This window comes from Ailuropoda melanoleuca, chromosome 13 (assembly GCF_002007445.2).
Source record: "Ailuropoda melanoleuca isolate Jingjing chromosome 13, ASM200744v2, whole genome shotgun sequence".
NCBI lineage: Eukaryota > Metazoa > Chordata > Mammalia > Carnivora > Ursidae > Ailuropoda > Ailuropoda melanoleuca.
Genome location: NC_048230.1, coordinates 18,498,718 through 18,514,138, shown reverse-complemented (window position 1 = coordinate 18,514,138; position 15,421 = coordinate 18,498,718).

Genomic DNA, 15,421 nt, shown 5'->3' with positions numbered 1-15,421 from the left:
CTACCAAACTGTCTCTTGATCCTTCTTTTCCAGGGGTACTAGCATTCATTTATTTCTCAAATCCCCCGATGTGCTCTCACCTTTGAGTCTGTTCATTTATTGTTCTTTCTGAATGAATGTTCTTCCCCAGATATTCCTAAACTGATACTCTCATTTTTTCCAGATCACTGCTTGTGGTGGGATGAATAATCTCCCATACTTTCTACCTGCTATCTTTTGCCCCTGCAAAGATGTCCATATCTTAATCCCCAAAACCTGTGAATACTTTACCTTCAATGGTAAAATGGACTCTGCAGATATGACTAAGAGTTGAAATATGGAATTTTCCTGGATTAACCCAGCGTGTCCAGTGTAATCACAAGAGTTCTGAAGACAGAGAGAGAGAGTCGCAGAGGCTGACATGGCAACAGAAGCAGAGGGACAGACAAAGATTGAAAAATCGTACACTGTCAGCCTTGAAAAGTGGAAGATGGGTCTGTGGGTAAAAGAATGTAGGTGACCTCCAGAAGCTATAAAAGGCAAGGAAAAAGATTCTCCCCTAGAGCTTGCTGACCCGTGTTAGGACTTCTGACCTCTAAAACTGGAAAATAATAGATTTGTATTGTTTTAAAAGACATAATTTGTGGCATTTTGTTATGGTAGCAATAGAAAACAAATACACAGTTGAATGTCATTTCAGCAAGTTGATTCTGAGTACTCTGCAGGAGAGCATCCTTTACCAGTCCAAACAGTGCTCTCTATTTCCTTTATATCTCATTTTATTTCTCTCCAGAGAACTGATTCCCACCACAATAGTCTATAAGTGCTTATGGTTTATTGTTTGTTTTACCTTGCAGGCAGGATTTTTTTTTCTTTCTTTGCCTTATTCTCAGTGTTAGCACAAGGTCTTGTTGATAGTAGGTATTTGATAAATAGTGGATGAAAATTATTTCCAAAGCAGTTTTTTTTATAGATGAATAAACTGAGGTTCTGAGAATTCTGTGAACTTATACAAATGACATATGCAAATTTGGATCCCTGATGTTCTTATTTAAAGCATGGTTTTCTTTCACTACATAAAAGTTATCTCGTATAGTAATCCATGGCTAGTAAACTTTGAGCAGCCATATCATAAATGGTAGATTCCTATATGAAACTATTTGAGAAAATGTATTTTATCTACCAGGGTCCCATTAAGTTCAAGTTTATCCTTCTTCGGGTGCCAGAAAGGATTTGAAGGGAAGAAAAAAATTATCTGCTACACTACTGTGACATTGACTATGGGTGTTCTGATAAAATGCCTCCATGGTCTTTATGGGCAATTAACTGAAATGGGGAATTTCTGCTCAATATAGGATAGGTACAAGGTGTGGCGATTAGACAGCTGTATCTGCAATGTGCTCTGACATGTCTTGGTGGAGTTATTACAGGGGCAGCCCTGGATAATCAAAGGAAGGTCACAGCACATCGGCCTGAATATTTTTTATGACACACTATCATCAGTCTTAAGTGAATGATCTCCTACATAAGAGAAGCCTCAATCCCATCCAAGTTAGATTAGATTTATACTACCGTATGCTGGACAGAGGAAGAAAGAGTCAGCATTGAGAGGTAGAAATTAGCCAAGAAGATACATGGTGGAAAAAATTGTTGGAGAACACTGTGATGTGAAAAAAGCAGTTTGTGAAGATGTAGCTAGTAAAGAGGTGACATGACCATAACTATTAAAAATCTCTGAAAGATTAAAGTGGAGTGGAGAAAACTTTCCTGGTGTGGGGATCCGGCAATATTGAATGAATCTCCAAAGCAGGCTTGGGTAAAGAACTCAAGTCTAAACCCAGCTATGATGCTCAGCAGAATGTAAATTAAGTTGTATGTTTACCAAGAGTCACTTGTATTTATTCCTAAATCTGTATATGACAGCTTTACTTAATAAATGGTTTGGTTTAGAGGAAAGTTTTAGAGACAGGTAAAACTGCGTTAAAACTTAGGCTTCTATACTCCGAGCCCAAGGTTTCTCACCTCTATCATGGATATATTACTTCATACTCTAAAGTGTTGCTAAAGTAATTAAATGAGATAAAATCATAGGTCTAATAACCAAGCACAATTTCCTATATATAGGAGATTTTCAGTATTGGTTGTATCATTCAGGACACCAACAGGAAATTCTGAATTTACTCAATGCAGAGACTGAATAGTTCCATGAAGGGGAAATAAAAAATGGGTTCAAGGTTAAGGGATGGAGAAGCATCCAAAATTTAGCAACGCTGGGTGCCGTTACCACCCATAAACTCTGGAAAGGGCTATTTGGGAAAGCCACTACCCACATGACTGGGCCTTTGGTGAAGGCACACAGTAATTGTCAACTCACGGCACAGCAGGGAGGGGGGCAGGCAAATAAACACCCTGGTCTCTCTGTAGCTCCTTCACCTTTTGGATTTCCTGCTATGCCTCCTGTTAGTCTAATCCAAATTGAAGTCAGCATGTGAAGGAGCGCAGGCCACAGAGGTGTAAGCCCCATGGAACATCGATCAGATTAGAAAAGGGAGTAGGTTTAGAGAGGGAAATGGAGACTATCCAACCCGGGTATCTGTTTACTTTGTTTTAAAAGGAAATTTTGAAGAGAGATATACCTATGAATAACGATATAAGCTAATGAGAAGACCAAATAATAATACCTCGAACACAAGTCTTGCTGTTAAGGAGAAGTTTATATTGAGGCAAGTATTAAGGTTATAGAAACTTAGTATTAGGGGCGCCTGGGTGGCACAGCGGTTAAGCGTCTGTCTTCGGCTCAGGGCGTGATCCTGGCGTTATGGGATCGAGCCCCACATCACTCCTCTGCTATGAGCCTGCTTCTTCCTCTCCCACTCCCCCTGCTTGTGTTCCCTCTCTCGCTGGCTGTCTCTATCTCTGTTGAATAAATAAATAAAATCTTAAAAAAAAAAAAAGAAACTTAGTATTAAAATGAATTTGAGTAAATATAAGCAAGTGGAAAACCTCATAATCTTGTATCGCTCAGTCTCTTGCGGATATTTAATTTAATATAATCTTAACATAGACTAGCTCAAATAGCCAGATATCTGCCCTGAATCTTTCCTGTGGCGGCTTCTTTATGTTTAGAGGGTGCAAGTGATGGAGGGAGGAGAAGGGTATTTGTGTGGCAGGGAGGGGATTGAAGAGAAGTTCCAGCTTGCTATCTTAGCAAATCCCTGCTAAATTCCTGCACTTTTCTTGTTTACGGCACTTAATACCGTCTCATAAGGACCCAGATTATGATCTCAACTTAGGAAATAGTGAAATGGTTAAAAAGTACAATTTTGACTTTAGCAAAGCTTTACCTCATGGCCACAAAAAGCAGTGAGACCCATGCATGGATAGAGTTTTAATGGTCCTCTATAAATATGTGTCAAGTTATTTTCCTTGAAATGGATTGCTAGATACCACGCTGATATCCTCAATAAAATATCTTGACTAAAGTAGGAATATTTTCCAGGTTAACAGAAATACATGTGTTTTTGTCACATTTAGAGTAAAAACAAAACAAAAGGATCTAGTTTTGTTTCCTTTCTATGTACTAGGAACTCTGTTTGTCCATGCACATATGTTCTCAGTTAACCTTCACCTAAGATCTAAGACTGCGTATTACTCAAATAATCTTAAAGGTAGTAAAGACCAGAGTGATTTAGTGATTGTCACAAAGTCAAAGTCACTCCGCTAGTTTTGGGTGAACCTGAGAGTAACAGTCCTGTCTATCTGACTTCAAAGTCCTTGATCATTCAACCACGAGATGCCTTCTAGATAGAAGGAAAAAAATGAACATTGCTAGCAAAACTAGATTCATCCTTTTGGTAGCTTAAAGTGACAATAAGAAGATAGTCTTTGTTTATAGAAAGGAATGTGGCAAGCATGGACCTAGGTGCTTGATAATATTTGCTTAATTAAAGACCTATGAAGCATATCTTATAACTGACATGGAGCTAGTTTATTAAATTAAAGGGAAACAATTACATTTTTACTAAACTTAAACTGTAAAATTCACCTGGATGCCTACAGCATCAAAACAATATTGCCATAAAGATATATTCTAATAATGCCACATAGCTTCTACAGACAGGGGGTTCTTAAGTGTCTGTTACTGTTTGGGACCTAAGGAGGAAAAGTCTTCCCTCCAAAATAGTTCCCACCCCCACTGTGGATTAAGTATGATTTTAATAATACAGACGTAGCTCATTCCAACTAGACACAGAGTCAGAGAACAGTAACATCTCCCAACCATTTCCCTTAGTGACAGTATCAGGAAGGTGTTCATTTTGAAACGTATGATGTGTTTTGAAACAAACTCACAGGGTCAAAAATAGTGCTTTTATACATGCAAAATCAAAACCTATCTGTAGGTATTGATATGTGTCCTGTTGTGAGGGAGCAATATCTCATATCAAAGAGATATGGGAAAAGGCACCACCAAGCCCATGAAAGATGAACAGAATATTTGGGTATGGGGGAGCCTGGGTGGCTCAGTCGTTAAGCGTCTGCCTTCGGCTCAGGGCGTGATCCCGGAGTTCTGGGATCGAGCCCTGCATCAGGCTCCTCCGCTGGGAGCCTGCTTCTTCCTCTCCCACTCCCCCTGCTTGTGTTCCCTCTCTCACTGGCTGTCTCTATCTCTGTCAAATAAATAAAATCTTAAAAAAAAAGAATATTTGGGTAAAGAAGATTCTATGTGGGACCCTTAATATCTAGCCTCATGACCTTCTGAGTTAGAATGTCATCATTGACCTCAGTGAGTAAGAAATAAAAATTGATATTAGACACCTAGTTAATACCTATGATGCAGTATATAATTATATATGAATATAACATATATGAATATATATGTCATATAATTTTATATAGTTATTCAGACTATTCTTGAGTTAATGGACAGGCATATATATAAATACATATGCTTATTTATACACATAAATAAATATATACGTTCCTCAGAGTGAGAATTCAATAACTCTTAATAACACTTAATAATTATATTGCTTTTAAAGTCCAGTGTGCTCTAACCCCCCAGATATTGTTACATATAAATATTGCCTTGGCTTAATTGGGTTTATTTAACCACAACAGTTAAGAACAAAATGCCCAGAATAAACAAAGCCAAGGAATTCCTTCAGAAGCGCTTCTAAATCAGGGCAAACGAGGAACTTACCAAAACAGAGTTCACTCATTCCCAGGAGTCAACATCTTATTTCCAAGAAAAACAAAAAGTCTTCCACTCTTAAGGTGAGGCTTCTGTAACTCTCCCACCCATTTAAGGCATATTCTATGTGTGTGTGTGTTTGTCAGAATTAGAGTTTAATGGAGCAAACTGGTGAACTGAGCAACACTGTCACTCTAAGAAGAGCAAGATAAAATGAGCTGAAATTTTAGAAGGAAGAATACTGATCATATAGGAGAAATGACTGTCTTGAAACTGTTTGAGCAATCGTTTGCTTTAATCATCAATGTAAAAAGTTTAGACATTTAAGATAAGGTTTTAGGGAATCCAACCCCAAAGTTATGCAGATGTATCCCACACTTTGTAGTATAATGTGCATTGATAATAACAAATAACATTCTTAACATTTCTTAGAATAAAACCCTCAAATTCCTGTGATTAGTTTTCAATTTTTTTTCAAGTTATAATCTTACACACGCCCTATCATAGCAACAATAAAAGTTTAAAATGACTAGAAAAATATATATTGCCAATGTTACTCAATAACTCAAAGAAGACTTTGTATAAAAAATCTTATTGTGCCACAGTGGTTAGCAAACATTTATGCACAAAATTCAATTCAAGAAAAAAAATATGGCTGTAAACCACACTTTATTTTAAAAATTATACTCCTTTCATTATCAAACAAACTATAAGTGTGCTTAAGAATGATTTTTTTTCTGATCAAAGAAGGGTTTTATTTTGAGCTACAATTTCAGAAACTACATAGCTTGCATCCACTGCAGCAACATATAATTTTAATGACAATCCTTAGAACAAGTTTTGTGAACACTATTCCTTTGAAGCTTCCTCTTTTTGTCTTTAATTGACTGATGGTATAAGTTAGTAAATTGTTAAATATGGTTAGTCTCATATGGGCTCTTGTATTTTATAAAATGAACTTTTTCAAATGAATTAAGCAGCAACGCATTTTACACAGAGAAGTGTTCTTCAATTATTTACAATAAAAGTCAAATATTTTATTTTTTCTGTTTTTAACATAGATTTCAATTTTATTTTGAAGATGGTTACCTCGATTGATGAAAAAGATTAATCTTTATTGTGTTGGGTTATGAGTTATCTTTTCAACAAAGGAACTGGGTCAGTTGGATATTTATATGGAAAAACATCAAGTCTTGACACCTACCTCCATAAATAAAAATCAGTTGCAAATGGATCATCCGATTAAGTATAAAACATAACACACACACACACACATTAATATCCTAGAAGGAAACATGAAAAAACATCTTTATGACCTACAGCATAAAAAGTGCTACCCCTGAAACAATACCTGATAAGTAATACATTAGAATTAGGACACCTGTCTATCAACAAATACATTAAGAGAAGAGAAAGGCAAGCCACAGAGTGGGTGGGGAAATTTGCATCATGTATGAAGCAAAATGCCCAGAGTGTATAAATAATTTCAATTCATTTTTTAAAAAAATATGCAACTCAATAGTAAAGAAGGGGAAATACCTGTGATTGATACTTTACAAAAGATAATATCCATAGACAATAAACATGAAAAATGACCAACTATGATATCAAGGAAAAAATTAAAACAACAATGGTGGAGTTACTGTTTTAGATTAGGGGTAAGGTAAATGTTTGAGGTGGTCACTACATTTATATGACACCAATAAAATGTAATACAAAAAATTAAAAACAATTCAGTGCCACTACATATTTACAAAAATGAGTACAATGAAAAAAAGGTAGAAAATATCAAGTAGTAGGAATAATATGGGATACTTACAATTCTCATATACTGATGGTGGGTATGAAATTTAAGTACAGATATTATGTGATACTTTTTGCCAGTATCTACTAAAGCTGAAGGTAGGATTGTGCATGGAAACAAATTAACCACTAAGTTTGTAAGTAAGAGAAATGAATGTATATGTTCTTTGTAAGACATGTACAAGAATGATCATAGCTGTACTATTTGTATAAGCCCAAAACCAGAGGCAGTCCCAATGCTCACTAACAATGAAATGGAAACATAATATTTGGTATTTTAACAGTGGAATATACATGTGCAATATATATTTAAAATATATATGAATATGTATTTTGCAATGAGAAAGACAGAAAGACTTAATTATTGATACAATGAATAACAAATCTCACAGCATAATGTCTGGCAAAAAGAAGCCAAGAAAATAAAAGATTTTGTAATAGATGATGGTTAGAGCTGAGGATGAACTGATCCTGAGATCTACTGACCCTGAACTGACACTAGAATTTCTGATACGTAGACAAAAAACTGCTAGCACAACATTCACCCTTCTCTCTAAAATCACCAGAAGTAGACAGGCTTCTGTAAGTCACAGAATGAACATGGAGGTAAACAGCGTTCACAAAATCGAATAAATTAAATCCAAAAATGTGGAATTATCAAATATTTGAAGACAACCAGGATCATCAAAGTGGGCATGAATCTAATAAAATAATTAGTACTGAAGGAAAAAATTAAAACAGGCAGAAGACATTATGAAATGCATAAATAAGAATGAATCAAGTAGATGACTCGGAAACTAAAGATGAAAAAATAGATTTTTTAAGTAACAACTGCAGTAAGAACAAACTCAAAATTGAATAACATGAAAGAGATAATTGAAGAGCAAATTACTTGAGAACTAATCAAGTCAAGACCAAGAATGAAGCACACAATGTCTAAACAATGTTATATATGTGCAAAAAATTCAGGAGTAAAGTTTGAGAGAATCTAATCCTCCAGTATCTAATAGGATTTCAAAAAGGAGGGGTCATAAAAAGTGGGTAAGAAATAATCAATTATTAAATAAAACACTTTTCATAGCTGAAGAAATACATGAGTATCCATGCTGAAAGAACCCACAATGTAACCACGAAGATAAACTTTAAAGCAAACAAAGCCAAAAAGACTCCCAAAGATCACGATGGATACACTACGATGAAGTTTCATTGTGCGAACATAAAAGATATCCAAAAAATCTCCAGAATGGAAACAACTCAAGTTATGTATAAATGGGTGAGAAACAAATGAACAATATCAGGTGCTGAAAAACAGAAAATATTCTCTAAATTCGGAGGGAAAATGGTTTAAAAAATGAAATTCTGTACTATACAATACTAGCATTCAAATGGGAGAGAAAAATAACAAATTCACATGCAAAGATTCAGAAATGTTATGACCAGGGACACATTTCTGGAAGAATTACTTGAAGTGCATTTTCAAAAAACAAATTATGGTTCCATCAAAAACAGGAGAGGAGAAAGCATGGGGTATATTTGTTAGCAAGGAAAACAATAAAGCGTATTTAAGTGTACATACTTTTTCATATAAAGTGTGTATTTTTTTTAGGGGATTGCTATAAAGCTCCATAGAAAGTGTTTTAATTTTTTTCAGTAAATAATAAACCCTAATTGTCAAATGAGCAAAAGAAAGTGAAATAAACAGGCAATTTACAGAAGATAATACATATAAAATAGAATGTATAAATAAGACACAAAAAGGGGGCTCAACTATAGTAGTCATCAGGGAAATGCTAATAAAAAACATCAGTGGTTTTACTATGTGTTACTTTTCAGTTGGGTCAAATGTGTAATCGATAACAGCCTGAGAGAAGCTGTATAGAAAGTAGCACTCTCATCCATGATTATTATGAATGAAAATTCCAATTTCATGTTTAGATATCTGACTGCATCTATCCAAATCATAAGCACATATCCTTAAATCTGTAAAATCACACTGCTTTACTTTGTTCTTAAGAAATGCTTGCACGTGGGAGTAAATATACTCCTGACATATATTCCTGGTACACATTCAGGAATATCAACTGCAGCATCACTTTAAATGGTTAACATTAGAAATAACCTGACTGGGAGTGCCTGGGTGGCTCAGTCGGTTAAGCATCTGTCTTTCAGCTCAGGTCATGATCCCAGGGTCTTGGGATCCAGTACAACATTGGGCTGTCCACTCAGCAGCAAGTCTGCTTCTCCCTTTCTCTCTGTGATCCCTCTCTCTCTCTCTCTCCAATAAAAAAATAATAATAACCTGAATGTTGATCAATAGAGGATTATTTACATTTAATCGTATATTCAGGCTACATTTTGGACTGTATTTTCATTAAGAGGACTAGAGTAGATTTAGATGTACTAATAATATATATTAGCCTCTGTGACATTTGGTTATCTTAACTGAAAAAGGTGCATTCTGGAACAAAATGTAGAGACTGATGCAGTTTGTTGAAAATTAAAAAGTGTGTGTGTGTGTGTTTCTGTATTCACAGAAATCTTCTAGAGAAGTACTCAAAAAAATTGTATTTTCAGTAATTCTGGGAAAGACTGGAGGTAGGATTTAAGAAGTCTCATTCCATTTTTCCATTGAGTTTGATTCTTGTAACAAGGGAGTAGAGATGGACAGTGAGAAAATGGAGACAAAAAACACTACTTATGCCTTGTTCATGTCCTTGGATTTGTTTATTTGGGGGGGGGAGCTTGCTTTTCTCTTTGCTTTATCCTCCTACCCCTTTTTATTTTTATTTTTTTGAAGATTTAATTTATTTATTTGAGAGAGAGAGAGTGAGTGAGAGCAGGAACAGTAGGGAGGCGTAGAGGGAGAGGGAGAGGTAGGCTCCCTACTGAGTAAGAAGCCTGCCTCGGGACCTGATGCCAAAGCAGACACTTAACTGACCGAGCCACCCAGGCACCCCATGTTTTTAAAATTTTTTAATTTTTTTAGATTTTTTTTTTTTAGGTAATCTCCACACCCAACATGGGGCTCGAACTTAAAACCCTGAGATGAAGAGTCATATGCTCTACTGACTGAGCCAACCAGGCACCCCCTCCCACTGCTCATTACTTACTGGTAGATTCAGTCAGCATTTAGTTCTCAAATTCTCACGCTCTGTTTATGGTTTTCTTTTGGTTTTTCAGATCAGAGTTTGAACATCTCTTTGGGGGTGGTCTTCCTTGCTTATTCCTTCCTAATCACCCCCTCGTCCCTCTATCACATTACTATTTTCTTGTTTTTCAAGACTCTGATCTCTATCTAAAATTATATTACAATGAGGGTTCCATGTAAGCAGATTGATGTTTTATTCCCACTACTATAACCCTAGTGGAAGTACTTGACAAATATTAAACCTTAATAACTATTTATGGGATGAATGAATTAGTGAATGAATGTAGGTTTCAGTTTCCTCATCTATAAAGTGAAGACATTTCTGAAATTAGATTTGGGATAATATCAAGAAGCTATGCAGGAAGTTGGATTATTTGTCACTACTAATACTAACAGGGTGAGAATATAGTTCTGAAGAGCAAGGAAGATCATAATATGTTGTTGACTTAGGCCACTAAAGCCAATATTAAAGCAGAGTTCTGTAATGGCTTCATTCAAATTGTTTTTTGTTGTTTACTTTAACGACATCCTGGAGGAAAAATAATGTTATGTTCTTCCCAAATGAAACGAATAAAGCCTTCAGATCCCAGTTATTCTTGGAACATACTTCTTTGCATATGTGAACAAATGTAAATGAAAGTTGGAAATGCTTCAGTTCAATTCGGTCTGTAATACCCAGGGATGTGACAGTCTTCCACATCTGTCCAGATATATGTTCCTGAGGACATAGTAATGCATTGTTTTAATGGCAGCAAGATACAATTGTGGTAACTAGATGAAATAGTAATCCTAGTATCTCTAACTAATTTACTTTAGTAATATATTGAAATGTCCTAAAGCCAGATGTTCAAACTGCCAAATCGAACAGTGAAACTGCCTCATCTTTGACTTATAAGCCTAGAAAAACAAACCAGCTTTGCTTTTGTATGTTTGGAAAAATGTGGTGCATATTTCCAGTTGCCCCAATGCTTATTTATTTAAGGGTTTTATTAAGCCTGTGATAGATATTTTACGAAAACCTTGCAGAAAATAGAAAAATAAAATGAAGGTCATTTCTTTAATAAAAGAAAACAAACATTGTCTTTTAATGATATCTTAGCAAGGAGAAGCACAAAGGTCTAAATCAGGGAGGGCTGTACAAGCAGCACTGAGGAAAAACAGTTGTCTAAAGTCATACATAGAAAATCCCCTGTAATGGGAGACATAAATACCCATTTTATGCCATTGTTTTGGCTCCAACAATATCTAAGAACTCCATTCTGTCATATACTGAAAGGCAGGTAAATTTTGGCTGGCAGGAATAAAATGGCTTAAAGTACATGTAAATTAACCTTATGACTTGTGGAATAGTATAACAGCATATATGATCACAGTCAATATTATTTCCACATTTTATTCTTCCATAGTTGATAGAACATTAGTAGGGAAATAAATAATGCTCCACCCCAAAATACCTCTAAGGTGAAGAGGATTTCTTAGAGAAGCATTTCAATGGAAATGCCAAGAATGACTACTATATTTCTCAGAGAAACAAACAGTGGGCTTCAGAGGGGAGGGGGGTGGGGGAATGGGATAGACTGGTGATGGGTAGTAAGGAGGGCACGTATTGCATGGTGCACTGGGCGTTATACGCCACTAATGAATCATCAAACTTTACATCAAAAACCAGGGATGTACTGGATGGTGACTAACATAATATAATAAAAAAATATTTTAAAAAAAGAATGAATACTATAAACTACATAAGAAAATTCTAGTCTTGTAGATTGTAGGCACTGTTATTTATTTATTTATTTATTTATTTATTTATTTATTTATTTATTTATTTTTCCTGGGTAGTGTGTGGTGTATGGAGCTTTTAATTACAATGTGGATGTTCTGAGTGTATTTCTAATAATTAATTGATTAATGGCCTAACTTTTTCTATTTTGAAATTTGACAGAGTCATATAGTTCCCCCAAAGCAATGTAGTTCCTCATCTACACTCAGGCAGGAGGAATTCCTCCTCTGGGTCCTATGCCTTGGAGATCTTCCTTTGCTTTTCCTCCACCTGTGCCCCTTGCCATGGAGTAAACATTTCTGTGATCCAGTGGTTGTATCTAATAAGAGACACACACTCCTTTTCTAGATTACTCTCTGGGTATTTAGGATTCTAGAGTGCTATCCCAAACGGCTCACAAGCCTCTTCCCTAGATCTAGGTAGACCAAACTGCCAGTCTGCACTAGGTTTAAGGGGTAGCATGGGTTTGTTAGATATGAGGTACAGAATGGAGCCAAAGTAGGGAAGAAATCAGGGACGGCATTGGCCCTAAGTTGGAGGGCCCATTCTTTCAACACTACTATGTCTAGCAGAGAACACTGAAGAAAAGAAACTTCTAAAGGTGATCTGACTTTTCAGGTCATTGTAAATATGTATTCTTCGATATAGGATGCTAGATAAATTGTATTCAACAGTTTAATAGTCATATGTATATAGGCTTCAATTTGGACTTCTCTCCGGGCCTTGCAAATGTTAGCAGAAGGCGTGGTAAAATTAAAATACCATAAAATTTGGAATGAGATAGGATCCTGTCCAGACCTCAGTTCTGCTAACTAATTGGGTACCTTCAGGTAAGTTACCAACCTTCTTTGAAATCTATAATTTCTCATTAATAAAGAGTAAAATATTATGTCCTTATTAGAAAGTTTTGTATGAGTTAAATTATTATGTACAAGGTAAATGAAGATTCGTTAATCAAAAATGAACTATAAACAAGAACCTACCATGGCTTAGGAAATATGGTAGTTAGCTGTGAAAGTCAGATTAGCATGGTAAAATACTTACCTTTGAAGATTCAAGGTAAATAAAAATGAGTAATAAAATTATAGGGGCCATGGCAGAGATATGTATGAAAGACTAGAAAAAAAATTCATCTGTGGTAACTATGGAGAGGTTTATATTGATTGGCTCTAAAGCTGAGTTAAAAAAAATAATAATGTAGTCAGGGAAGGGCAAAGAAAATATTTTTGTGCAAGTCTGTAGCGTAAGGTAGGGGAATTACCTAGTGTAGCTATCATGTTACAGAGATAAATACTTTATCTTATAGGTAATAGGAACATGATTCTACAAAGTAATATATTTCATTTATGTACTAACAGGTATCTGAGAATTAGCCATTTCTGGCAATATATTGAGTGAGATATCTGAAGAAACCCTCTGAGATTAAGGTGCCATAAATTAATAGATAAAATATTAAAAACAACATTTATTTTATTTTTTATTTTTTTAAAAAAATTTATTTATTTATTCGACAGAGATAGAGACAGGCAGCAAGAGAGGGAACACAAGCAGGGGGAGTGGGAGAGGAAGAAGCAGGCTCATAGCGGAAGAGCCTGACGCGGGGCTCGATCCCACAATGCCAGGATCACGCCTTGAGCCGAAGGCAGACGCCCAACCGCTGTGCCACCCAGGCGCCCCTAAAAACAACCATTTAAATGAATCACTGAGATCATGGGTAAGATCAGAAACAAGAAACATCTTAAGATATATGTGAGTTCTGAGACCACCATGTATGCCTGGAGTCACTGTTTATCAGTGAAAACCTAGAGCATGAGAACAGTAGACAATCCCTGACCCTCCACATGGTAAACATTCAGATTAAAGATGCCACCACAAAGCTGGGGATATCCAAAAATATCCCAAAGAATTGTCCCCTGTGTGGGTGAATAATAAGAAAAGAATGTCCTGCAATGGAAGACTTGCCTGTCATGGCCTTCATACTGGATGGAGGCAAAAAAAAAAAAAAAAAGTATTCCTAAAATACCTCATCTGCCCTCATTGGGCATAGGGTCAGAATTCACTAGTGCTACATGACCCCAAAACTACAGGGCCCCAACCACCTGGAAAAATCAATAGAAAATCTCCCTGGAGGAATATGCATTAAACTTGGGCCAAAAATATCGTGCATAGATAAATTCCATAGGATTTGAGGTTACTGTCCAAAAATCACAAAGCAAACAAGGAAATTAGCCAACACAACTGAGCCTATCAAACAAATTGAAAGAATATATGCATATTAGAATTATGTAAAAGAAAACACAAAATGTGCATGTTTAACATATTCAAGGAAGTAAAAGAATGTACCAAAAGCATGATTAGGGAATGTGTTATCTACAGATTTGAAAAGGAACAAAAAAAAAAAACTTTTAGAAATGAAGAATAAAAAATAAGTGAAATTTAGAAGTCAGTGGATATATTAAAAAGCAGGAGAGACAAAGCCAAGAAGAGAATTAACAAATGGGTAAATATGACAAAAAATTAATTCTGAATGCAAGAAAGAGAGATGAGATTTAACATATTAAAGAGAAATGAAGGGGCTCCTGGGCAGTGCAGCCTGTTAAGCATCCATCTTTTGGTTTCAGCTCAGATCATGCTCGCAGTCCTGGGTCCTGGAATTTAGCCCCACATCAGGCTCTGTGCTCAGTATGGAGTTGGCTTGAGATTCTTTCTCCCTCTCCTTCTGCCTCTCCTGCTCATATGCTCTCTCTCTCTCTAAAATAAATAAATATATCTTTAAGAAAGAGAGAGAAATGAAGAATTATAAATGGTAGAATGAAAAGATATAATATTTATTGGCTTTCCAGAAGAGAGAAAGGAAAGATACAACATTTGAAGAGCTATTTGATTTTTTTTCATAATTTTTTTAAGTTTTAATTTTGATTCCAGTTAGTTAACATACAATGTTACATTAGTTTCAGGTGTACAGTATAGAAATTCAGCACTTTCACCCTGTCCTCATCACATATTCCCCCACCCACCTGCCTTCTGGTCCATCCATTCTCTATAATTGAGACTGTTTCTTGGTTTGTCTCTCTCTCTTATTTTTTTCCCCCTTTGCTTGTTTTTTTTCAAGTTTTTATTTAAATTCCAGTTAGTTAACATACAGTGTAATATTAGTTTCAGGTGTAGAATTCAGTGATTCATTACTTACAACATCAACTGCTCATCAAAACAAGTGCCCTCCTTAATACCCATCACCCATTTAACCCATCCTCCTGCCCACCTCCCTTCCAATCACTGTCAGTTTGTTCTCTGTAGTTAAGAGTCTCTTTTCTGGTTTGCCTTTCTTTTTTTCCCCAATGTTCATCTGTTTTGTTTCTTAAATATCACATATGAATGAAATCATATGGTCTTTGTCTTTCTCTGACTGACTGACTTCACTTAGCATAATACACTCTAGCTCATCCACATCATTGCAAATGGCAAGATTTTATTCTTTTTTATGGCTGAGTAATATTTCATTATATATATATATATATAT